This window comes from Chlamydotis macqueenii, chromosome 3, assembly GCF_036417535.1.
Source record: "Chlamydotis macqueenii isolate bChlMac1 chromosome 3, bChlMac1.mat, whole genome shotgun sequence".
NCBI lineage: Eukaryota > Metazoa > Chordata > Aves > Otidiformes > Otididae > Chlamydotis > Chlamydotis macqueenii.
This window is the reverse complement of record NC_141558.1, coordinates 87,446,051-87,472,332: the sequence shown is the minus strand read 5'-3', so window position 1 is coordinate 87,472,332 and position 26,282 is coordinate 87,446,051. Positions and strand designations below refer to the sequence as shown.

General features: G+C 46.4%; 1 long non-coding RNA gene across 1 annotated transcript; it reads left to right on the top strand.

Annotated features, from left to right (window-relative positions):
* The first annotated feature begins 2,512 nt into the window (after positions 1–2,512).
* Positions 2,513–26,282, top strand: LOC147601343 (uncharacterized). The gene is made up of 2 exons (XR_015258226.1): positions 2,513–2,740; positions 24,450–26,282. It is a non-coding gene; the product is annotated as an uncharacterized LOC147601343 (long non-coding RNA).

The following is a 26,282-nucleotide window of genomic DNA, read 5'->3' as shown; positions in this document are numbered from 1 at the left end:
TATTGTTGCTAAGATCACACTAGTCTGGCAAGAGCAGATTAAGTAAAAAGAGCTGGTTTTGTGCAGTTGACGCTAAGACCGGTACTAAGACAGTAAAGGCTGATTTCTTGATGTACCATGACCCCATAGATGGGAGTGTTATTCTTGTATGAGTATCTGGCACATGCCTGTTGCAAGACATGGAAGGTAGGGAGGACTTGACTGCATCCTAGCAGAGTCAAAAAGGCAGCGGGGCATGGCTGAGGACAGCCTAAGATGTCTTCAAGGGATTAATGAACAAAGCAGTGGCCAGGCAGTGCAGTGCAAGAGATGAGGAGGAGACAGACTCTCCTGCTAGAGGGTATTTGCTGTTTCTGTGACCCCTGGGAGCATGGGTGTAGCCTTCCTCCCCTCAGCTAAGGCATTCATAGCTGCTTTCTGCTCCTCACCACAGGAGGACATGAGTTCTGGGGAGACCCACAGCTATGGGGGGCAGGCTCCACCTTCACCCCTTTTTTCCTCAAGACATTGAGACTCACCACAGCCTTCCCACCACTGATGACCCCAGATGAAGCCAAAGCTCATGGGGATGTCCCAGAATGGCTGGAGCAAGAGCAGCTGTGGTGGTGCTTACAGCCCTTTACAAAGCAGAAGTGGGACTCCTGGAAGCAGCAGGCTTGAGCGTGCCAGCACCATGGGCTTTTCCAGAGTCTCCTCCATCAACTTGGACAAAGCTGTATGATGATCAACTAGACTTTTCAGAGCTGCTCCTGTGTCTGAGTCAACACTGAGGCTTACAGTGGAGAGCAAAGAAAAGGTGATTTGAGTCTGATGGATGGTGACAATTCAAGTCAGGCACCTCAGTCATGTAAATATATCAATAACTGCTTTGTTTATGCTGGCTGAAGTACTTGCCTCTCTGAATTGCGGCATTCACCCAGTATTGTGCCTTTCTCAAAACAAAAACCCCACTTTCTGGGCAGATGTCCCATGGTACACAATGTTTTGCTGCCATGCTTTGAGCATGCTGGCAATGTCATACCATGGCTATGTCAATAGGGGATGAAATGGAGCCCTTTACTTGGGTTTGGGGTGCCATTCCCATTTGCTTTCCCCACTGGAGGTATGCTTAGCATGGGGTAGACCTTGCCCCAGCCTGCATGCAATTGCTGCCTACCCATACACTGCTGCCGCAGGGCCAGCATCCTGCCATCCACTGACCACTAAAAACACACCATAATCTTGCCACTGTCCATGTGGTCATGCCTACCACCCATTTTGGTACTTTTCTAGCTAACTACCATTTAACTGGGGTGGCCAGGGGCAGCCAGAGACTGGGTGGCAGTGGTGAAGTTCACTGTTCCGGACAACTGGTCTTCAGCTGTTGAAGGGTTAAAGTGAATACACCATGGCTTTCTAGGAGAGGGACATTTGTGCTATTCAAGCTCTACTTATCTGGTCCTACCAGCCCCATCAGGCTGCAGAAGCAGTGGTCCATTGGAGAAACCAGTTCCTGCAAAGGTCACTCTCTAACTTGAGTTTGTTCCCCTTCCCTGCCATTCACCCCAGTGCGGCCAGGACTGGCAGTCGGAGCCACTGATGAGAACAGCACTTTCCATGGGGAAGTGTGTTTTTGATGGCTGCAAGGATCATGACACATGCGAGAAGCTGCAAGGATCATGACACGTCTCTCCTTGCGAGAAGCATGTATTTTGGGAACAGCTAAGACCTGGGCCTTGGACAGGTGAAAGAAACTTAGTGAAGCTAAAAGGCTCTCCGAGGCAGATAACCCATCAAATTCAGCTGGAGATAGTAGCTGATTATTCAGCCTGCGGTACTTGTAAGTAATGGAGGGGAGAGAGCTGAACTGGGAGTGGGACAGTGCCTCTGGTCCCCATGCTGCTGACAGGCAGTGTTTGCACTACAGTAGCCTGGCCTATTTGCCACCTGACCTTTCCAGCCTCATCCCCGCTCTTTTCTGGTTGACTTTTGACTGTCCTCAGTTAATCTCTTGCCATGCCCTTTCCTTTCCCCTTTCTAGCATACTTGCTATTCAGCAGGTTCACACAGTGACAAATGATTAACTAGCAGATTTGTTGCTCCGTCCCCCATTGGAACGCAGCGAAGATCTCCACTAACTTTGTACATAAGGTGTAACAGAGAGGCAGGGCTTCTGCCGCAGCATCAGACAAGCCTTGGCCTGTGCATTAAATGCAGGTAATAACAATAGGGAAACATTTTTTTTAAAAAAAATCACATAAATTGAGTAGGGAGCCAGCCAACCCCAGGCACGCTGCGGACAGCATTACGCATATGCCACCCTCACATAGATAGCAGGGACATGCTGAAGAGCTGGGCAAGCTTCAGAATGCTGCCACTGAGACTAGCAACCCCACGTCTCAGCAGGGAGGGCTGGGAGGAGACAACCACACCTCCACGCCAGCCCCACATGAACCAGCTGTGTGGAAGGTCTTGGCTTGGCTCACTCGGGAGGTGGGACTGGGGCTGGAGCTGGCACGACAGCCGGCTGAGCACCGCTGATGCAGGAAGATGATGCAGGTGCCATGCAGATGGGAGAAGATCTGGCAATGGAGAGAAGACCCTCTCCAAGGTGACATCCCCTGCTTCAGAGGCAGACGGAAAGCAGCTGGTGGGAAGCGGAAGGCACAGAGCTGCTGGTGCCATTGCAGCCCAGCAGGCAAGGAAGAGCCGGGAAAACAGAAAACTTGCCATTGCAGGGTGCTTTTCTCCCTCTAACAAGGTAAGCCGGCAAATGACTCAATTATATACTGAAGAACAATGAAATAAATGTTTACAAGGTGCCTTTTTAAATGCCAAGAGTTATAAACCAGTGAGTGGAAGAAAGCAGGACTCAAGATTCCCCGGTGCCCAATTCAGGCAATGCTTAACTACTAGACTGTGAGGTATTGGAAGGGCTCCAGTTCCTCTTCTGGCAGCTCTCCTCCCAAATCACAAGCACAATTTTTCTTTTTCATTCAAAGAAATAAATAAATATCATCCTTAATTGTGTTCTGTGTTAGAGCCTTGAATGGCGAAGAGAGGGGAAAGGGGGAACAGCAGTTTTGCCTATCATGCTTGTCTTTCCAGGCTCTTCCAGGCACTGGCACGTAGGCCCTTCCCTGGTTACAGGCGTATATATAATTAGCACAGCACATCATGCCTTGCCTTCCTATTTGCCAGCACTTTCACCTCTGTGCAGGACAGCCCTATGCCTGAGTGCCACTTGCATGCCATCGCCAGCCTCAGCTGTCCCATGTCCCCAGGTCAGACTCCTGGAGCTTTGCTTTAAAGAGCACAGACACCGAGAAGAAAGGTAATCGGGGCAGGGGGATTTATTTGCCTTTCAGCTTTCAAGCTGTTACCTTTCACGTTGTCAAGTTTTGCTCATCAGCGTAGATGTCTGGAAAGTGGCTTCACGTAAAAGTTAAAATTCCTGCATTCTAGCAGGACTTCTGGAGCTGGAGTCAGCAGGGAACCCATCTCCCTTTCTCCCAGATAGGGGAGCACTAGCGAGGTCCCTCCTCAGTGGCTCTGTGACACATTTATCTGTGACTGCAGAGGAGAGGTGAAGCAGAAAGAGATCCTCTGGGCAGCAGTGGGCAAAGCTGCACAGCTGCATGACCTCGTTGCCTGCCTGGGTGTGCGACTCCTGATCAGGGCAGCGTGAACTGGGGAGGTCTTGCCCCCTTGCCCTTCTGTGCCTGGAGTGGCGTGTCGGGTCACGGTCCCACCAGGTGCTTCTGGTGAGCGTGTGGGGTCCATACTGAAACGTGTTAGAAGATCAACACGGTTTTTCCAAAGGAGGTTTCATGAGCCAGATGACTTTAGCAGGGACAGGCAGCGTGAGAGGTTTAACCATCAGCACACAAGCACTTGCAACCCAAATAACGGGGAATGAAAGCAAACCCAAGAGACAAAGAGGGAGAAGAAGAGGAGATTAACATATGATCAGGGTCTTTGAGTGGCTTAGAAACCCCAACAGCTCCTTGTGGGACATGGATTCTCCTACTCAATCTCACCTGAGCAGCACCTTGGGGATTTGCTAACTGGGGACTGCCATGGCTCAACAGACAGTGGAAGGTGCAAATGTGCTCTGTGTCGGGTAGGGTATTTGGTGCCCCTCTATCCAGCTCCTTCTAATCACAGGCTACATATCAGTGGGGCAGCTTGAGAAGGTTTTACTACTAATATAGGTGGGTCATGTATGCAGGCTATTCCTTCCCCACCCACCAAAACTCTTAGGTTAGTGCAAAGGGATTGTGCCTGCTCTGCTGGGGTAGCGCAGGGCTGGCATCGGCTTAGAAACTGTTCAGAAATTCAGGACAGCAGTGAAGCATGAGCCTTGGAGACAAAGGGGATGGCACTGGAGCTTCTGGGCACGCTTGCTGTTTACACTACTACTGTATTTGCCGACTCTGAACCTCATAACTTAGACTCTGCTCACTGGCTGACTTTGCTGTAATAACTTAGGAATGATACACGAAGTACAGGACACAAAGGCTGCTGCAGCTGCCCGATGGGACCACAGTGCCAGAGTAGCTCTGTGCAGGAATGGGAGCAGGGTATGAATGTGGAGGTGGGAGTGGGAACTTCTGCAGCTTTAAAAAGTGGGCATGAGGGAGTTTAAACACTTAATAGGTTTGAATCTGTGAGAACTCAAGGCTTATTTTCAAAACCTGATGGGCCTTAGAAACTTCTCTTGCTGAAAGCTTTCCCCGAAATCCACTTCTGAAATGCAGGTTTAGGCTCCTAAGTTACTTTGTCACCCCTGGAAATGGCTTCTCTTTCATGGTTGCTTGCCTTCTCTGGGGGAAGGAAGGACTGAAAGTTTGTTCTCAAATGCCCCGCAAACAGACCCAAGATTTTTGTACCATCCCTCTTTTTCCTCATTTCCCCCCAAATGCAGGGATTCCACCAGTCCTCTTGAAAGCAGAAATGTTTCTCCTCATTTCTGAGTCTCTCAGCACTAGACGTGTATCCTAATGTGTAGATTGTGGTTGTGTGTAATAGCTCTTACTTATTCTGCTGCTGCTGCAGCTGCCTTAGTTGAAAAGCAGTCGAGAGCGCCAGCCACGCGGTGGCAGATAATTAAAGACTTTGGAACAGTTTTACTGGCACGGCCATCCCCTTGTGCTGCTCCCATCGCAAACTGTAGCTCTTCCCTGCCTCCCCTTCCTACACTTGGGTGAGCTGGCTTGGCTTTGCACGTGATCAGGCACCAAGCAAAAATAACTGTATACCTTCACATGGCAGAGGTTCCTTCTATCAGAGTGACTCAGCAGGAGAGCCATGCATTCCTATGCAATGTTCTGGAACGGACCGCCTCTTCTTTAGACTGCGTTGGGTTTTGGGGTGGGACTTGGGTCTCTGGAGCAAGGCTGGTGCCAGAGAACAGCTTATCCTTAATTACATTTCCACGATAGGATTCGACTGCGTAAGAACAAACACCAGTGAATTCAAGGTGACAGAGCAGATTTCCAGGTGAGGCAAATCAGAGAAGTAGGAACCTGAAATGGAGCATAACTTCTGCAGAGATAGAGATTTCATCATCTCAGAAATAGCCCTGGCAAAGCCCCAGTAGACGATGTAGCTAAGTTATTCTGTGGCTTTTATGTTCTTTCATGTGGCTCCTGGATAGCTAAAGGCTAACCACAATTATAGTCATTTTATTTTAAGGAATCACACAATGGCATGGCCATCTACTCAGACATTTTGGGTGGCCCCTAAGAGGGACATATTGGTGGCATTTTCAGTCATTGGCATCACGGGATGGCAAGTTTCCTGCAAAACTATTGAGTGCAAAGCCAATACTTTTCAAAAATGCTTATAGTCAAACCTCTGCCTTCTTTTTTTTTTTTTTTTAATAAACTTTCTATATTCACTATTTATATCCTTTTGCAGATGCCGGGGCAATGCTTTGAGGTCTTGGAGGCTAGACAGCATTTGGGATGCAGGAGCATTTTTTAAAAGCATATCTGGAGGGCATTTGGGAGCCTGGCAGAAAGCGGGAATTGTCCGGGAGTTCGTTTTTCGGAATTGCTCTCCAATGGCGCCAGTCTGCCTGTTTGCAACATTTCACCCAGTTTTGCAAATCTGACAGCCCTCTGGCCAGCGTTACGTGTTCTGCCACAAAGTTTTGCGAAACACCCTCTGTCTCTTATCGAAACAACAGGGTAGAGTTCTGCTTGTGGTAAAAGTTCACAACACTGAACCAGCAAAAAAAAAAAAAAAAAGAAATTTTGGGAGAGATCATCACCTAAGCTTTTAGTGAAGCCACACTAGTTTGCACCATCTGAGGACATCATGCCCCAGTAGTAATGCCATTCTGCAGACTTCCCTGCTCCTCAACTTCAGTTTTGACTTTCAGGGGATATGTCCCCTCACCACGCAGTGATGAACTGGAGAGCGAATGATCTCTCCTTTGTCTTGCTGTGGCCATCAGGGCATTGCTGCATTCCTAATGACTAGTCAACTCTTAATGGCTCAACCTGAGCTCTCCTGCTTACAGACCTCCCTGTGGGTTTTTTTTTTACCATCTCTGAACTTGCAAGACCAATTTCTTCAATGTGTGTTTGCACACATTGGCAGATGTCCTCCTAACCACTGGTTAGGGCATTGACATAGATGTGAACATGGTAAGCCGCAAACACCCATGTCCCAGTTTCTCTTTCCTCTTGATCTTAGTGTAATCTGAGTTTCACTTCCAGTAGATGTCACAGTGAGAGGTGAAGGAAGGAGAAGACAACAGAGGTGAAGCTTGGCTGTTATTCGTAGGGACAGCTTGCACATGAGACAAACTATGCCCTTGAGACCAATGTGCCAACTCTTTTATCATCCAACCACTATGACCTTCCTGATTCTCCCCCTCCCACTCTCAGTCCACATGCTGTGATTTATGCCCTTGCTCCATTTTGTCTATCTGTTCTTTGGGACAAGTTTGTACAGCTGATGCAGAGTTTATTACAACCAGGGTTTAACCTTCACCTTACGTTTGTTGCAAATTGCTCCTGAAAAATAATAATGATCATGCTAATAAACTTCATAGCAGTTGGGAGGATGTAGAGGCAGATAGGTCCTTGCAGTTTATAAACCTGACCTAGAGAGGAGGGTGGTGGTTACAGAAGAAGTCATGCTTTCCATTGTCAGGTGCCTCACTGAAACCCCTCATTGGTCAGACTGCTTGCTTGAGATTCCCCAGTGATCCAAGAAGACAGAGAGACTGCTTAAAGCTCCGACACTACACCCCGCTCACCCTTGAACCAACCTCTAAAGAAGTGTCAGGACACAAGCTGACAGGGAAGCTAAGAGCCCTGGAGCTTTCAGGTTACCCAGCCATGGGTCATATTTGCAGTGCAGAAGCATGCCCTTGATGCCCTTGAGCAGAGGAAGGCCGGGCCCTCCGTAAGCAATCCCGTTACTGTTAACTGGCTTCTGCTTCCCCACAGAACTACAGCATTTGTGCAGGAGAACAGGTGATGCTTTGCTTCCTGGCCAAATCCAGAAGTCTGTCTTCAGCAAAACCCAAGGGCTTTTAATGAGCAAGAGAAACATGGACTTTTTGTTGCCGGCAAAGCCAGCTGCTTTCTCAGTGGATGGAGCTGCAGTTTGCCTTTGCCTTTGCATGGAGTGCTTCAGAGGGTTGGTTTGTGGACAAGGCCACATCAGAGACAGGTCTCCCACAGAGGTGGTCTCAAAGGCCCTCTGTGGCGTGCTGGGGCTTTGAGATGGACCTGTGTTCTGTATTAAGTTCATGAAAAGGAGACAGAGGATTTAAATAGCATTTATCCAATTTATTCAATTTCTTTGTGGGTGTTTTTTTTTTCTTGAAGTAAAGCCCTTTTTTGTTTTATTGGAAACACACCCACAGCAGGGTGTCCGAAATCAGGCTGGGCTGTGCTTGGCAGGCGCCCATGGGGAAGCAGCATGCAGTCCAGCGGAGTTGCTCCTTGGGAGCATTCTGTGGTTCTTCATCCCCACTTTGACCAGCCCATGTCTCACATTCGCCAGGTACAAAATGATACTCGTCATCCCCCCCCCGCCCCAGCTAACTCTGCCCCTCCCTGTCACGGCAGCTGCCATGAGAGGGGCGTAGGTCTAATTCCAGCCTCTAACCGTGTGCTAACAGACCACTCCAGATTGCCATCCCCTCAAGCTTCTTTGAACACATTAAATTTCCACCCAGCAGGATTCACTGAAGTGGTCTCCCTCTCTGCAGGAACGCAGGAGGTGCTAAGTTACTGTAAAATTGTGCCCGAGATAGTGCTCACAACCACGTTGCACCCAGAGGGTCCTGATCTGAGTGAGACCAGTCCCTCTTGCACTGGTCTTTAGATATATAAGTTATATATATTAAAAAGACAATCTCTGCCATCTGTGTGAGCAGCTGATGGGAAATCTTGTGACTTCCAAACAGTATACTTTTTCTGTCGTATGTAGTAGGGAAAGGCAGAGAACTGCTGTAATGTTGAGTCACAGTCCATCCTTCTCCTGCTCCATGGAGAAACTTTGGAGGTTCCTCTCCTTTCATCCCTGTACTTTGGTCTTTGCAAGTGGTCTGGTGATTGAAAGCTGTCAGTGGGAGAGGGAAGCAGCTCATCTATCTTCTACCATCATGCACTTGCCTACAGACAGGAAATCATTCCTCTCCTGCTGCATGAGAAGCTGAAGGCATGTGCTCATCTAGCCTTGAAAATTCAGTTTGTGTCCAATAGCAAACCTCAGAGCAAGCCAGCATGGGCAAGGCCCCCGAACGATGATAGATGGCATTCTTTTGCCCTGAAAACAACAAGAATGCAGCAGCCAAAAGCCATCAAGTCTCTGTTGAATCATTGATGAACGTCATTCAGGCTTAACACGGTGTCTGGAGAAAGACAAGTTGGCTGTTCAGAGCTAGTATGGGAACTGTCTCTGTATGTCAGCACAGTGGATAGCCCACTATCTCCGTACCTCTAATTCAGGTGGTGCGTGCAATGCAATTGAGCAAGGTTCTGCAGAGCATCTTTGCTCTTCCATGTCAACAAAAGGACAGATGCAAAAGTAATGTTTGTTCTTTAAGGCAGCCAGTGCCAGCCTGAGGTCAGGGAACACCAGTGAGGAGCTTTGCAGCAATTTAATTCTGTGGACACTGGTTGGAAAAGTAGGCCTCCATCCTTTGATGAATGTCTGGGAAGAACTCACAGCTGGGGCAGGATGTGGGACCGAGGAGCTTCAGTGCTTTTGTGCAACAAGTGAGATGGAGCTGTGCGGCTCCTGCTCCTACTAGCACCAAGTAGCTAGCCACCATTCTAGGAAATTATTCAGATGTACTGAGGTGTCAACAATCTCCTTCTGAAGAAGGAGCCCAGGAAAGAAGCTAGGTGTCTAGTTTTGTTCTTCCCTCTGAATGAGGACTGGCCCATACAGGGATCTGAAAGCAAATTGAGGGTGGTTCAATAGAGATAAGACATTTTTGAAGCTTATTAGAAAAGAGAGCGTTAACGGGACACAAGAAGCACTATCTGTTGTGGATACCCATTTGGCTCCTGCATTAACAGGTGCATTTATTTATATATGTTAATATCCATTGCTGCAGGAAAAGCAACCAAATCTGAATGCTCAGTCATTACCTGCTGCAGGGAAACGGTACATGCAAGAGGAATCTGAAGTGAGTTCTTGCTGCCAAGGAAAGTTGAAATGATTTTAGAAAGAGAGGTTGTGAAAACAAGTAGTACTGGAGAGCTTATCCAGGCATAAATGAGATGGAGCCTAAAGTGACGGAGAGTCTCCAATGCTTCCTTAAAAACACAGGGACAATATAAAAAGAGTGACTGAACAGGATGTAAGGCAGAAAAGAACACCTTGTAAAAACTGCTAGCAGTTAGGGAGGGAAGGAAAAATGTCCATGTACGCAAGTCAACTTTGATTTGATGCACACCCCGAAGTCCTGCTACAGAGGGATAAGCTTGCAACCCTCCCTTGCCCCCACCCCCCCCCAAAATGGAGCATGCTCCCAGCTCTCTGGGTCCATGCCAGACTGTGAAGTTCACTTTCAAAGGCAAAGCTGACGCGGAGACATTTGACAGGACTCATGCTTCTAAATCACGTGGATGCTTTTGTAAACATTACTTCTGGGTGTACTTAATATCTCCACTATTAATCGGGTTGCGGGGAGTTAAAAGCCCATTAATGGCATTAACAAATGCTATTTAACTGGGCTGAATTGCAAATGCAAGTTTAGGCAGAGAACAAATACAATGTGACTTTGGAGGAGCAGAAAGCCAGCCAGAAATACGCCCATTTCATCTTGAAAAAAACCCCGCACAGCAAACATCTATTAATCCACAAAAATATACAGCCAATGAGAAGGAAGGAAAAACCTTGGCAGATGTGATCTTGAAAGAACTTGTGGGTGTTTTGGTAAAAGCCAGATGTGGGGCTCAACAAATAGAAGGTGATAGGTGGGCCAAGACATGGAGCAGACTTTGATAAGATCTTGGCATGCAGTGTGACCACAAGGACGGTCATGGAGTTTGGTCTTGCCGGCACAAAGAGCACACAAAACACGACCAGGAAGTCACGATTGTGCTCTGAAATCAGTGGCCTGACGAATGAAGGAGATGGTGACAACCTGAATAGTCTTCAAAACAACAGCAGGGATGGAGGGCCTGGAGGAATCACCAAAGCCTGTTTGGGTTTTTGAAGAGTGCAATGGGTGGACAACCTGAACCTGCTTGCTTTGGCTATGTACTGGCTGGCTGTGTTTGCAGGGGCATGTTCATGTCTATTCACACTTACTGGTTTCTGAGAAGGCGGGACAATGAGTCTTTAACATGGTGCTTGCCTATATGTAAAAGTATAAAAGGGGAGGAAATGAGGTCGCAGGAAAATGTAACCTGAATATGGTGGGGAAAAATTAAACAGTGAAATGCACAAGAATATCTTCCCAGGCTCTTTGCCTGGGGCTTTCAAAAGTAGGTAGTGGCATGTATTCTATAAAGCCCAGTTCTATACTGTTGCAGAGAACAAACGTATAATCAAGTAATTATTTTCTAAATGTGTCATCTGCAGAGTATTTCAGCTAGATGGGAACTTATTTTTATATTTTCAGTGTCCTTATTACCTCTTAATAACGACGTTAAAAAACGACTGAGGTTGGAAACATGAAATGCTCAGAAATAAGAAATACTGAAGTCATGATTGATCTTCAAGCCTTAACTCAAACTTCTATATGTATCTGCATTGTGTCACAGTCACAGTATCGTCACTGTGCTTACTGGGTAGAGCTCGCTGCTCAGAATTTTTTCTTACCCTCATCACTTGACCTCAGGCCTTATTTACTAAACACCACTTAAGCTCTGCCTAGAACCCAAACTGATTACATTTCCTCATGGGCTTTCCTGTGACACTTTCACTCTGAAGCTGAGCAGTTCACAAACATGAACAGATTTCCCCTTACCACAGCCCTTATGGGAAGGAGCTAGTACTGCTTCCATTTTACCAAAGTAGAAAAAAGATAAAGACATTAGACCGCTAACTGTGTCTGTTCACTTTACAGCTACACAAGTTTGCTCTTTTTTTTTGGTGGGGTTTTTGTGCGTGTGCTGTATATGTTTAGACTTTGGCATGTTACTTAAATCCGGAGAGAATTTACCCTCCAAGTGACTATTGTGAAAGACAAAGTTGCAGATACATAACAAAACCAATTGTTTTCTGTGAATGTGAGAGCTGGGTACTTAGTGAGAGAAAACAACAAGAAAAAGAAAAATAAAACGTGTTGAGAGGAGCAGGGAGGAGAGCAGGGAGGGAGAATGGTGTGTGGACAAGAAAGGCTAATACTGTGGAAAGTTCATGAATAAATAAAATGAGTGCTTGAGAACCTCTTCAGGCAGAACATGGAGCTGAGATGACAAGAAAGATGAGCTAAGCAGCCCCTAGAATGTCCGTGTTAGCAGGTTTTGACACTGAAGCCACACAAAGGGAATCACTGGAGGACATCTGATGGCCTGCTCTGAACTGCCTCTAGAGGCAAAACACATCCTTGGCTGAAGAGTGGGAGTGTGAGGCAGGGAATTTCTCAGAGTGGCCAGGATTTCTTGAACCTCTAGTGCCAGGGACTCCCATAATTTCATGTTGAAGGCACAGCTCCCAGCAACTTTGCTTGCAATGCAGAATGCTCAGCACTTTTGCCAATCTGGCCCCAGGTACCTGTAGCTTGGCAAGCAGAATAGGAGGTGGTGGCCAACTTAGAAAATGCTTATTTAAGTGACTTGCCAGTAGCACAAAAGGACTCAGTGGTAGGAGCAGGGCTAGGCAGTGTTCAGCTGCATTAATGACCACATCATCTCTTCTCCACCTCCAATCCCCTTCCTCATTTCCTACACACTCCTCCAGCTTGGCAATAAAGGGTGCAGGGGTCCTGTGGGAAAAACCCAAGAAAACGCTACGTGACCATGTAATTAAAGGCTGTGCTATAACACACAGGCACAAAGGAGATGAATTAATGCTGTATGGAAAGCCTCCGGACCAGCATTTCCTCACTCTGCTGTGCAGTCATAATGTTCCTTTAACATAGTTCTCCATGTGCTGTTGCATAGGCTTACAGGGGGAAACCACAACAAAGTTTCATTGCTTTATTTCTTACCCCTTAGAGACCGTGCAGTTTGGAGATGGGCTGATTCTGGCATGGGTCACCAGGGGAGAGGGACCTGGGGATCTGCAGCCCTCTGCTGCTTGAGGGGATGGGAGGATAGCAGCCCATCAGCTTTGCAGATTGCAGGGCCAGGAGCACGCTGGACTTGGCATCGGAGCCTAGGCTGCCGAGGGACATTGAGGTGTACAGTTGCAGACTTTCCAAAGGAGAACTTTCTATGGCTTGAATGTTCCTGCTGATCCTGAGTGATGTACCCCCATGTATCACGGTACTCCCTGCCTCTGTCTTGCTCCTTCTCTCACTCGTACCCTGTCTCCTCTCACCTCTGGCTTGTGTATCATGCTTTTTTTTTCACTCTTGTCCCCCAAATTCTTTCAGTTTGTGTCTCCACTTACCTCTGCCTTTGAAGACAGAGTGGATACAGTCCTCTCACAGCAAGAGATCTCAGCAGGAGTACTGGCAGTGGCAATCTTTTCTTGATCCTCATATCTCCAGGCAAGGACACGTGCATGCACCTACATCTGCATGGTGGCACAGAGGAGCTGGAAGAGATGTGGCACAAACCCAGGAGAGATATCCAGGAAACCTTCAGTGAAAACACATGCTTGGCTTGCCTCTTTTGCAGACAAAATGCAAATGTTGGCTTTTCTGAGGCTTAAAAGGTGGCCAAACTGGGGTAGATTGTAATGAGGCTGCCAAGAGCACATCCTTGATATGAGGGCAACCCTGTATTTAGGTGCCTGCTCTGAGGCATGGGAGTCACAGACCAGGAAGAATGTTTCACCATGAGGGAAACAATGCATTTTTCTTCTCTTTGTTCTCAGAAACAGCCGCACCACTTAGGCAGAAATGCAAAAACAAATGAACAAAAAAAATTCAGCTTGAGGCAGGCACCCAGCATGGGGAATTGCAGGCCAGATGGTTAGTGTGACAAAGTCATAACTAACTGAAAACAGCCTTTTAACAAGAAGTATCAGGCAACTTCAGCATTAGGTGGTACCACCTCTGCTGAAACTTCATCTCCCTCTTTCTCCTTTTAAAGATGACTTTTCTAAGTTCAGCACACCAGCAAATTTGCTGAGGAAGCACAATGACAGAGCAAGAAAAGTCCCATGGTGTAGTTGTTGCCATTACATCATGAATGTGTCAGAGGACAGCACTCGCCTTTCCACCACTCATCCTGCTGCCGGGTCCCTCTCCCTTCTCCTCCTCTTGACCCCATCCCCTGGGTCCGCTGCCTTCTCACCCAGCCCACGGCCGGTCCCTTGGTGCCTGTCTCTTCCCCCCGTGCAGCAGCTGCCCGCTCAGCCTTTCGAGCCACCTCCTCCTTGCCCGTCCCACTCCTGGCTCTGGCAGCATCAGCTTGGAGCCCACGCTAATAAGCCCGGCAAAGCTCCTTACCTTGGCTCCCTGTCTCCCCCTCCCCTCCTCTCTGCTGTCAGTGCGTCTCACTGGTCTTTTGCAGAAATCTCTGTCTTCCTAATCTACTGTAAAACAAATGGGATGCGGCAAAAATCTCAGCTCCTGATGATTGCTGCTGCTCTGTTGACTTTCTCTGGAGCCAAGGCTGGGTTATCGGCCTACTGAGTTTAGTGGGATGACACTGCTCCTCATCACCCAAGGATGAAACCTGCTTTTGCTGGTGAACCGATGCCAACATGCACCAGCAGAAAATCTGTCATGTTGGCTTAAGTTTCACTGTGGCTGGGCTGATTGGTGTTGGAGGGTGAGACGACCGCTGACTCCAAATGAATGCAGAAATAGCTAGGCACAGCTATGTATGCCCTCCTTGTCTGCTTCACTGGCATTCCGTTTCATTCATCCCAGAAACACATGCACATACAAGGAGTAAGCGTCTACATGAGTTCTCGGTTGTTGTGTGCACTGATGCTTGCTCTATTTTGTTCTTAGAGGATTCCCCTGTCTCAAGAGATGCAGCACACGATGCTTTTACTGTGTTTGCATGAGCTGTTCCTGCTTGTTCCACATCATCAGGTCATGTGCTGAGAAGTGGAGCACATGCTCTCAACATCATGTCTGCTGTGACTAAATCATATCCTGGGTCATCAATTCAAGGCTTACAGCGTGCTCTTCCAGTTTCAGAGGGAGTTGTTGTCTGCTTGCGTTGTTTATAACCCTTGGGAGACTGGGTAAACTAAGACAACCATGTGCAAGACCTAGCGTTGCTTTCTTAAGCTTTGCAATCATCTGCTTTCTTACCTCCACAGCTCTCTGCATGCACTATAGACACCTACTCAGTAGTGCAACATGTTGGGTGAAGTAGAGCTCATGAGTCACCACTTGAAGCATCCGTGAAGAACTTTGTTGCTTTTAATAGGCCCCTAAAAAATGCAACCTAGATTATCAGTGCATACTACAAATGGTTAAACTTTCTGTGTTGCCACTCTGCCTTGGCAGTGTTTGGGAAGTCATTTCACACAGGCTGAGAAAATCTTGTCATGAACTTATGGACACAACATGTATGAGAGCCAGAACTTTAAATTTATCATTTTAGGGTCAGCATCTGTAGTAATTAGGAGATTTCTTTCTTTCTCTTTCTTCTTTCTTTTTCTTTCAGCTGAAACTTCATTTTGTTTAATTGAAATCTTTCCCCACTTGCAACTTCAGTACGCGCATGCTGAAATAATTCCTGATGCTCAGTGACAGCTCTGTCCCAGACAATTATATCATCAGTAGACGCTTCAGTTTTTACAGTGTTTGTAGCATCTCTGCAGTGAAATGCTTTGGAACTTGCCCAATAAATATATCAAAGGTGTTCAACCCTGGACTTTCCTTGCCAAAGGAGATCAGAAAAACCTTATCAGTCCGTCTAATCTGCTGAAGAATTTGGCTTCCACCAACTGAGTCAATATTTCAGTCCAAGTGGAAATTTTCTCTTTGCATGTTCCTGTTCCAGGGGCCATTTAAGGCTGAATCAACTGTGCTCTCCTCCATAATTAGAAAGAAGCAAGCTTGCTTGCATCCCCTTCTGTTTTGCAAACACTGCCACTTGCTGTCATGCAGTATCTCCACAGCCTTCCACTGCAAGGCCGGAGAAATGTTTTGGATTGTCCAGATCCAAGTTTCCATGACATCTTCATCTTCACTTGGATTCCAGAAGTGCTTTGCTATGACTGAGGTTTCACTCTCCCAGATGCTGTCCAAAAGCATAATCAAAGACCATCTGGACTCCTGTTACATTATAGATCAACAAAGAGAAATGAACTATTCCTGTTTCTCTTTCTGTGGAAGGAGCAAGTGTTGGCTTACTGTCTCCTTAGTTGTCCCGTAGCCATAAAGTAATCTTTCCACCCTGTTTCATTGAGCTTATTTACCAGAAAACCATTCTTTCTTTCTTTGAGTCAATCAGCATCAGCATTTCATGGCTCAGGGTTGTCACAGAGGTCATCCACTTTTTTTTTTTTCCTTTCTTTCTGTGAAAACAAGATTAAAAGGCAAAGCATGACTGCAGACATCACACCCACCCTACTGGAGGATCCCCTGTTTTCTACTTCCAGCTCAATGCACATCTTGTAATCATTACAAAATGGTGGGGTAGCTTCTGGGTGATTGTTAGAGGGAATTACACTCTGGCAGCCTGTGAAAGGCATGTGGATGCTCTTATGTTTGATATTCTTTTCCCTTCTATTTGCTATGGCTGTTTCCCTTCGGTTTGCAGGGTATTTCTTTCTTTACAGCAGTATTTGTGCCTATATCTTACTGAGTTCCCAGTCTAAGATCGTCTCTTGTAGTTGTTGAAGCTCCTGGTGGAAGCCAATGGAGTTACTGCAGACTGACACTGCTGTCACTACAGACAATATTTGAGTCAAAACCCTGTCCTGTGTAATCTCCATATCTCAAAGTGAACTCCTTGTTCTTTTTTTTCTCATCTTTTGTCACAATAGTTTATGGGAGAAGATTCCCAACTGATGTAAATAAGTGCAACTTCACCAAAGTCAATGGATGTCAATCAATTTATACCATCCAAAAATCTAATATAAGGTTTTCAGGGAAGGAATCTGTCACATATTGAACTCAAAACACTGCTTTTTGAAGGATGTAAAACTCCTCTTTTTTTTTTTTTCTTTTAATGTGTGTTTTATTTTCTTTCATATATCCTCTCCTATGTAATCAGGGAAAAAGAAAAGAGTAAAAATAAATGGCTGAAAATGTGCTGTGTCTCTTTTTTTTCTCACTCACAGTGCAATTTACTGGCTTAATAATTTCCCAAGCCTTCCTGTGTCACTCCTAAATTTTAGAGCCACTGTTGGAGCTTCCTGTCATGGTTATGCCAGTATGATGACAGCTACTTAAATTGTGTGGCTTCTTGCTCCATACCATTGGACAGACTTATCAAATCTTCAGAAACAATTTTTCACTCTGCGACACTGTGCACAGTAACATTATTTTTGATTAAAAACTGATTTGGGGATGACTCACTTGGGAGAAGTAAACGGCATCTTCCTTCAGTTAGGCTGACCACTCCTCCCCTTTCCTGAGCCCAGGAAAACCCATAAGGATGCTGGGGCTGCAAAGCCTGCCTCTCCAGCAGGTCCCTCCTCACCTCTCCAGCTGTGCTCGCACCGACCCGCTAGTGTGGGTGTGGATGCAGTGTGAAGAAGCAGAAAGACTTTGTCAGGACCAAAGGAAAGTGGCCCACTGCATTAACATATTTCTTTACCCTCTTGCTAAGGATGGAGGAGATCTGTCCGTTCCTGTCAGAAATGGATGTAAGGTCAGGGCACGGAAGCTCTGCATAGAAGGGCGTGCAGAGAGACGCCTCGTAGGGAAAGGTGCCTCTGGGATTTACTGAAACATTCACAAGATGTTGATTTGTTGTACTCCCAGCTCACACAGGGAGTAAAAAACATTCTTCACAGGGGAACAGTATGAAGGCAGATGACCAAAATGTTACACAGCATGGAAATGAATTGCTACCCTCGCGCTGAGGCTCTCCTACCGCCTCCTGCACGCAGCAAGCTGAGGAGGTAGAAGGATATGCTGGCATTAAAAGTAGCACAGAGAAATTCATATTGCCTCCTACCACCACCTATTTACTGTTCTCTGAATCAACATCCCCCTTCCTTGGCTCCAAAATTAAGCCACAACTTTAAACTTGGAATGTTTAAAGAAACAAGGGGGGGAAATAAGTGTCTGGACCATTCTTCAAAAGCCCCATGTAAACACTGGGTGACCCATTCCTTGTTCTTTTCCTAACCTGGCTGAACTCTGGAAGCAAGCAATAAACAGCAAAGGTTAATTAAATCCATTTCTAAGTTTAACACCCCTGGCTCCCCACCCTGTCCTAACCAGACTTTGGGGGCTGTGTGTTATGGGCAAATATAACCTGGTTTGAATTTCAAAACATTATTTCAAGCCTTCTTTAGAGACAAAGAAAACTGATTTCTATATGCTGAAATGAGTAATTCAAGACAGGGAACCTAATTAGGGTTGCAGCAGCAGCTAATTTCCCCACCAAAAAGAAATTTTGCACACTAAAGAATGAAGTGCGAGTTCCGGGCAGCAGCACCAGGCACTCAGTGTAATTATAATTTATATGGCCCTTACTGCTGTAGTAGTTAAGTGCTTGACAAGAACCAAGGGATTTACTCTGAGGTAGGGAAAAGTTTTCTTCTCTTTTACAACCAGGGAACCAGAGATTCAGTGGATTTGGCCAAGCTGAACTCAGGTGTCCCTAGTTCCTCACTAATGCTTTCAGCAAGAGCTTCAGACCCTGCTTTTGCCCTCGCCTCTGCACTGCCCACAGACCTAATAAATCTTGATCCTTCTTTTAAGCAGGGCAATGAAGCGAAGGAGAAGCCTTCCCTTCTGCAGCAAGGCCAGGTCTCACCAGCCCAAACCCCAGATTATTTGAGTCACTAAATTCCCAACAAGACATAGGAAAATATTCCCCAGATTTCAGAAGCTGAAAGGCTCAGCCTGCAGTCCTCCAAGGATGCCAGGCTGCTTTAGCTGTATCACACCTCTTTTCTGGGGAGCTCACACTTGACCCATACCTGACACCATTCAAATGCATCACCAGGATGCCAGGTACCCAACCGGGGTTAGATGTGAGTAGACCTGGCTTGCAGAAGTATTTCATGGGCCACCCTCTCTCCTTTTTTTGGCCCTTGGGTAATTTTGTTAGTCAAAGTTTCTCTTTAAGTCCAAGAGGAGCATTAGTTCTTGCAAAAGAAGCAGCAGCATAGAGCTGGGGTATCTTTCGGAATGGAGTAGAAATGCTGCTTTGCTTGAATGAAAATCTCTTATTAAGGAAAGCAAAAGCCACGCTGCAAACCTACAGAAGAAAATATCTTCTTCCTGAAATCAAGACACTTCAGGGTCTATGCTGAGGTGCCAGTGCTGACTGGAGCTCCTTGGAGGCCAACAAAGGCTGCAGACTTTGCTGCTATCCCTGAACTACATTTGGAGCCAAGTGGGAAAAGGTAAATCTGTTTAGCAGTGGAGTTAAAACACCCGTGAATTCAACCTCGGGGCCTCAGTTGCTCGCGCCGGTGCGGGAGAGCTGGGAGGCTTCTAGCAGGGCCGGGGGCTTGTTTCCACCAGCTCTGGTCTAGCTGAGGAATGTGTGACCGTTGGGTGGGCTGTCATAGCACCGAGGCTCCCATCAGCCAAGGGGCTTTCCTCTGGGCCCCCAAACCTCCGTCTGTCTTGGGGGCTTTGTTCGACTTTGGAGGCCAGTCTAGAGTAGCTAGTAGCTAGTTTCACTCTTGCCATAAAAGCATATCTGTGTTGCAGGAAGCTCTTACAGTAACTCTGTAAACATGAATGAACATGTTTCCCTGATAATGTCAAGTGAAAAATCCCATATTTTTCTCTTCCTTAATGAGCAATTCTTGCTCTTCGGTGTCTGTGACCTGGAGCACATGTTATTGCTGCTGGGTGACAGTGCTGTAATCCCATTCTTATACTTGATTTATGAAGGCAGGGCCTGGAGCTGCACAGGGTCAAGTCCCCAGTACGCTAGACACTGTACTGGCTCTTAATGAGGGAGAGAGTCTGTGTCTCCAAGAGGATGGACAGAAGGTGGGAGCAAAAATAAAGGCACAGCAGCTGAACCTGGAAGGGAGCTGATGTCTCCTGAATCCTGGAATAAACAGCTCAGCCGCTGACTTTGTTGCCCTATAAATATTCCCAACTTTCCAGCAGCTTTGCTGTGGTTCTAGCTCTGGTGCCAGAAGAGTCTAGTATTTTGCAGTTGTTTCACCTAATGGGTGAAGTTACTGGACGCCCAGACAAGACAGTGGATTTAAGCGACACATATGAACTTGATTATGGTTTCCTAAGGGGAGAGAACCATGTCTTCTGCTGTGCTTCAGGTGTCATTCAGGGTATGTTTTTTTCCAGCTCCCCAGGTTAGGAATTCCTGGGTGAATATAACCACAGTGACACACAGAGCCAAAGGATGGACGAGTCCAGCAATGAAGTAGAAAAATCTGCTTAATTAAATGAAAAAAAAATCCCCTATGCCTTATTAATAACCTCAGGACAGATGTCGATGAGTTCTGCATGGTGCCCCAAAGGTTAACACCAGCTGCCTCTTATGGCAGTCACATGTACAGGAAACCAGGGCAGACGGCAGAGCATGGCTTTCCCATTTAATGGGATCTCCCTCCTCTCCAAGAGGAACAACACAAAGCAAACAGTCTGTCCAGCATCGGCTGCAGCTTGTGTGTGGTCTGTGAGCAAAATGATGTGTGGATCCCGTAAGGACTCCTACTTGAGAGGTGGTTTCTGTGGAGCATTTTAGCGGAGATGCGAGCAGCCATACTGTGTCAGTGGAGGGCATCACCTCAGCTGCCTCATGTCAGGCAGGAGACATCCAGACATCGCTGGAGCATGCAGAAGCTTGTCTCCTTTCTGCTCTGAAAGAAGACTGATTTTTGGAAAGGGGAGAGGGCAGAGGGAGGAAGGAAGAACAAGTCCTCTTCCACCCCATCATGCGCACATGTGTTTTCTGCTTGCTTCCTTATTATAAGCTCTCCCACTTCACTTCTTTCTCAGGTCCTTAATAATTCCAATAAATGTCAGGTCCAATCTCACTTAATGAAATGTATACCTATTAAATGAATGAGGTGGAAAAATGGCCTGCCCTGACTCCTTGCCTTGAAACTGAGCTGCAACGCATGCTTTTTACCATGCAATCAGATTATTTTTACCAGATCCTGAGAAAATTTCCAGTAAAATAAACAAACTTTAAAAATCCTATGGGAGTCCCAGCTCGCTTCAGGGAGGAACCCTGAGGTGTTATTCCATCCTTGGAGCCATTTGTTTCACGTGTGATCCCAAACACTAACCAAAGGCAACACAATATGATAGGTATTTACAACATATCCATTATCTTATCAGAGCTTCAGGTACAGCTGTAAATAGCCTGTTCCAGCTGGGTAATCTGCTGAGTTAAACGAGTTCTACTTTTAGAAGCAGGAACTGGTGAACATGTCCCATTTAAGCTCAGATTCACTTGCATCCAAGGGATGGAAATGAACAGCAGAGCTCAGCTGCAGAGGAGGTCCATATTCCGTGAAACCTGGCTCCCTCCATCTGATACCAAAGGCTGGGCTTGCAAAGATCATGCCGCTTTGTTGACAGAGTCCTGTTAGTGGCTCACCAAGCGTAGAGAATTGCTGTTCCCTGGATGGGAGGTAATTTTACACAGTCAGCCAAAGACAAAAAGAAATGCAAGGCTGAGGGTGGATAGCAAAGAGACCACATTGAAGCTGTGAGAAGAAAGGGAGGGAGCAGAGAGCTGGTGGATGGGGGAAAGAGGAAAGCATGAAAAACAAGACCAGAGAAAGAGTAGTTGTCAGGGGAAAAGCTTTTCCACTGCTTCCCTGGCTATGACCCGCCTGAACAGGACACGGTGTTTACTCTTTGCTTGCTGCTACACACGGTGTGCCAGGCGTAAACGACTCATCTTCCACTCCAGGACCTCTGGCAACAACCTTTCTCTTGTACAGTGTCAGAAGGAAACAAACCTTTTAAACCTAGATTCAGTCCTTAGGCTTAAAAAGACCCTGGTGAAGAATCAGAAGTATTGGGTTGCATTAAGTCTGAGCTTGTCAAGAAGAAAATGGTATTTGAAAGAAAGTAAGAAGGTTTTATCTCTGAGGCATGAGAAACCAGCAGCCCATTCCAGCATGACGGCGATTACTCTCTGGTCCTTCAGAAACATCCCAGAGGCAACTAACTGTACAAGAGATCTGTCAGGAGATGCTGTTGACCATTTTTATTGGCTTGCTGGCTAAAATGAAACCTTGTTCCTTAACGGCTGTTTGGCAGCTGATTTGAGAGCGGGCAATTCCTGGGGACTGGCCACAAGGGGAGATCCCTGCTAGAAGTGGGCTTGAGTTGACAAGCAGCACCAGAGATTTGGGAATCCAGTGAAACCAGCACTTGGAAGTGTTAACAAGCAGCAAGCCAGTGGTAGTAAATCTACTTAAAGATGCATACCAGGGCACAAAACCCAGTGCCAGAGTAAACAGAAAGCAGAGAACAGATTAGTTTGCAATAAACATGGAAGCAATTGCAACAGAAAACAATGAGGCTGACAAAGGAGATTTAGCTACAAACTTTCAATAAAAGCATCCCATCTAACAAAAGTGCACTGCTTTTGGCAAGCAGCAAAGACACACAAAACCAAAGTGCATTTATGCAGATATAGTTGAGGGGACAAAGACTTGGAACTGATAGGTTTGGTGATGAGAGAAAAACTGTGGTTCTTCAGGTTTCCGTTTACGTGTACCCAGCCAGGCTGGAGAAGAGGCTGTTTTGTGACATTGGGGTGAGATGGACACCCTTGAATTCTGAAATACTGTCAGTACCAGAGGAGACTTTTTACTTTTATAATTAAGACAAAATGGCAATGCACTCATACGCAGTCACACAGGACACAGAATCTGTGTTGCCAAGCTACATGGGATGTTTACAGAAGGGCAGATGCTAATCAGGACACAGAGTGGAGGAAGCCTAAGTCACACGAGTATCTGGGTTGAATCAAAGTTTACAAACGCAGATCCATAACTTGTTCACAGAAAAGATGCAGCATTTCTTTTTAAAGAGCTGGTGGGTGGCCTTTAATGCTTTAGAGATGGATTAAAACCAGCAGAAATATGCTTACTGGCAGCAATGCCCAAGTGACTGACAAACTGTGCACAAGAATTGTCCTACAAGGGCAGAGAGAGATGGTAAAGTTTACCTTAATTTTGGGTATTCACTGAGTGAATAGACACCAGCTGGGCAAAGTGGAACCTGCAATATCTTGGGGAGAGAAATATCTTCTCCCCAGTCTGAGGTGATTGGGATAGTGTCAGAATTTGATGATGGGTTGAAAATGGCCCATAGCTGACTGCAGTAGTCTGCTGCCTAGCAAGTAGGAGGAAAGGGAATGGCAGAGAACCTCAATGAAAAATGCAGGCAGAGCTGCTCCTCAGGAGGAACAAGCATCTCATGAACTAAGATTATTGTGCAAAGGGAGGAAGCAAAGATCTTTCTGGAAGGGGACATCGGTCACCTTTGAAATGCAGGCATGTGGGCGGAAGGTATTTTAGAAGCACAGGTACCATGGGAGGTGACCTTTTGCTGTTCATTTTCCTTCTTATGTGAGATAAAAGTTAGGGACAAACGGCTGCTGTGCTCACTTAAGCAGCCAGGACCCGCTGCCCACAGCAGACACTTGGGATTTGAGCTCAGAGTCGCTGGTGAATGGGCTGCATTGAGGACACCAGTTTTCCACGACGCTCCATAATAGGAAGTACAAAGCCAGATCCCTCCCACGATGGATATTCTGAGGGAGGGGTTTTCCCTTGGCAATGGTTTCTGTCCGCGGCTCATGTCTCTAAGGTCAGCTGCAGAGCAAGGTGGGAGGTCAGACGGGGAAAACAGGAGAGTAAGCCGTCATATTTCACCTCCCTCGTCCCCTTCCTGGGGCTGACAGAGTCATTGCCTCTCCTCAGCCCTGCAGCATGGGGCCAACCATAAGCTTGTCCCTTGCAAGAGGGTTTGAGGGGGTTTCTTGGAGGCTGCAGGACTTAAACAGGATAGTGCCGGGTGCGGGGTGGGATTGAAGTGAATATACGGCTGTCGGGACTATGTCCGAGCGAGGGTATTTTGGGGGTGATGGTATGGCCTCGATCGAGAGTTGTGTCTGGACCGGGAGGACCTCTCACTCCTCTCTGAGAGACGGAAGAAGGTCTGCACGGAGGGCATGGCAGGGCATTACACGAAGGTAATTTGCAAAGGGTGGCCAAGGCATGAAAAGAGAACTGTGTGGTGGAGCCAGGATGACGTGTGCCTGCATAGCGGACGTCAGCATGTAACACAGTCAGGGCCTTCACAGGGTAACACAGGGAGCTCTTTTAAACACACGCATACGTGCACACACAGAAAGAACAATTTATGGTTGTGTCAGACGCACGTCTGGGCTTCTCATTAAAATTAATGAGGTAACGTCTCCGAGGCATTCTGAAACGGATGCTGCCCAGAGAGTGTGGGAAAAACCCCTATCACTTTGAAATAGCTACTTAGCAAAATCAATTGCAATTTTCACTTTCCATGACGGTGCATCAAACTCAAGCCAAGAATATCAGCTACTGTTTAAACTTGTATGCAACTGACCTTTCTTCAGACACTTTTGTTGCCCTGACCAAGATTCAATGGCCAGGCTCATATGGAAAATACATATAATTTTATCTGTCTAGGAGAGGTACTAGACTATTCCTATTTCTTATCATTTATGGATTTATATGGAGGTGTGGACTTGATTGTTATTAATAATTTTTATCTTTTCTTTTGTCTACAGAAGCAAAGAAGTGAGGGAAGATGTAACAGCACAATGATGTGGAACTGCTGGTCTCGATGGGTACCTGCATCCTGGAACCGAACCCACGAAACCTCCGTCTTCCTGTTCATCCCTTGTGTGCAAATAGCTGTGAAATTCCCAGCCAAAATGGGTGTCCTACTCCCTCCCCTCCTTTCCTTTAGTAAGTGGCCGGTCTATGAAGAAAAGAGCAGCTTGTTTCACACAGCAAATCTTCAGTGTAGACCTTTATTACTTGACTGAAACTAATAACTCTTCCATGGCAGCCAAAGTGGGTCATCAATACAAATCCATGTGAAAAAATTTTTTTTCCATTTTTTATTTAAAAGATTCAGGTTTTTTATTGCAATGCCTTATGTTGAATTTGCAGTTGATCACTCGGTTAGGAGATGCCAAGCATGAGGAATGTCTGTGCCTTGTGCTCAAGAGACACGCTGCTGCTCTCTGGTTACAGGAGCACATGCTGTATTTTGGTATGACCTCTGCCTCCTTCAGCGCACAGGGTTGCCCGATCTGGGAAGGAATCAGGTTGTGGAGAAGGGTCAACTGCCCTGAGTGCCACCGATGTCACTGGTGGGACTATCACAGCAGGAACAGCGAGCGGTGTCTCATAGGTGAGGCAGAGGGATGCTGTGCTGGAGAAACAGATGGTCTCCTCCCTGCCTGGGCAACAGTAGAGTCCGTTCAGATTTTCTCTGCTTGTCACTCACGATGTGCTGTGTTTTTTTCCTGTAGACAATATTTGTGGCAGTGCTGAGCATGCACACCTGCAGGGGAAATCAGTGGGAGCTGCCCGGTGAATGTCTAAAATGCTGTAATCTTGCCAACAGCTTTGGGAAATTAAGCCCTGAGTGTCTTCATTTGGCACCCACAATTAGCAAGAAACTTCTGGCAACTTTAATCTCTCTCTTTTATTATGGGGCTGCACCATCTCCTCTCCCATGCATGCTATGATGAAACCTGCGTCGATTTTTTTTTAGCTCTCTGATTTGAGGGTAAGACAATGAGGAAATTCAGTAATGATATTTACAGGGCTGCATGTGGAAAACAGGCCTGCAGGCCACGCACTGGGTAAGGAGGGCAAACAGCTGAGCCGAATAACCACGCACACTGTTAAAGCAGCGGAAGCCCTGTGGAAAAACTGTGTGTGTTCATGAAATTAAGTCCTGTATGGTGCCATATGCTCAAGGTTGTGAATGTAGATTGTAGAGGCAACATGAGGTCTGTAGACGCCAACTTCTGAGTCGTGGGTTTCATTGGATGCATATTTGTTTACCGCAGTTGTTTGTATGCAAAACTCTAAGTGAACATGGGTTAGACTTCCCGTGCTGGAAAGACATTGCCTTTCCCACCAGCCGAACATCCTCCCCATGTCTCCTCTCTAGCTCATGTGCTATGTGATTTATTGTTACTTAAATCACAGACCAAATAAATGGCTTCCTAATGAAAGTCCCTAATCAAGATGCCCTGTTCTGTATCTAATAATTGGTCCTAACCCTCCCTGCACCTGCAGATTGGCTTGTTGGCTACTTGCTGTTTTGCTCCTGCTGTCTCAACCTCTCTGTTTAACTGCACGAAAGAAACAGACTCTGAAGTTTATACTGACTTTTCCAATCCATATATTTCAGGAAATGGAAGGTGCTAGTGTCTCTCTTTCTGCATATTTTCAAAGATAGCATAGAGCCTCTTCAACATGATATATCACTAATTTCATTTAAGCTGGAGAATTATCTTGCAATATGTATCATCAGTATATTTTAGTTTCATTTTGCATCAAACAGTTCAGTAACATTAAACTGGACCTGCTTTCTTCAA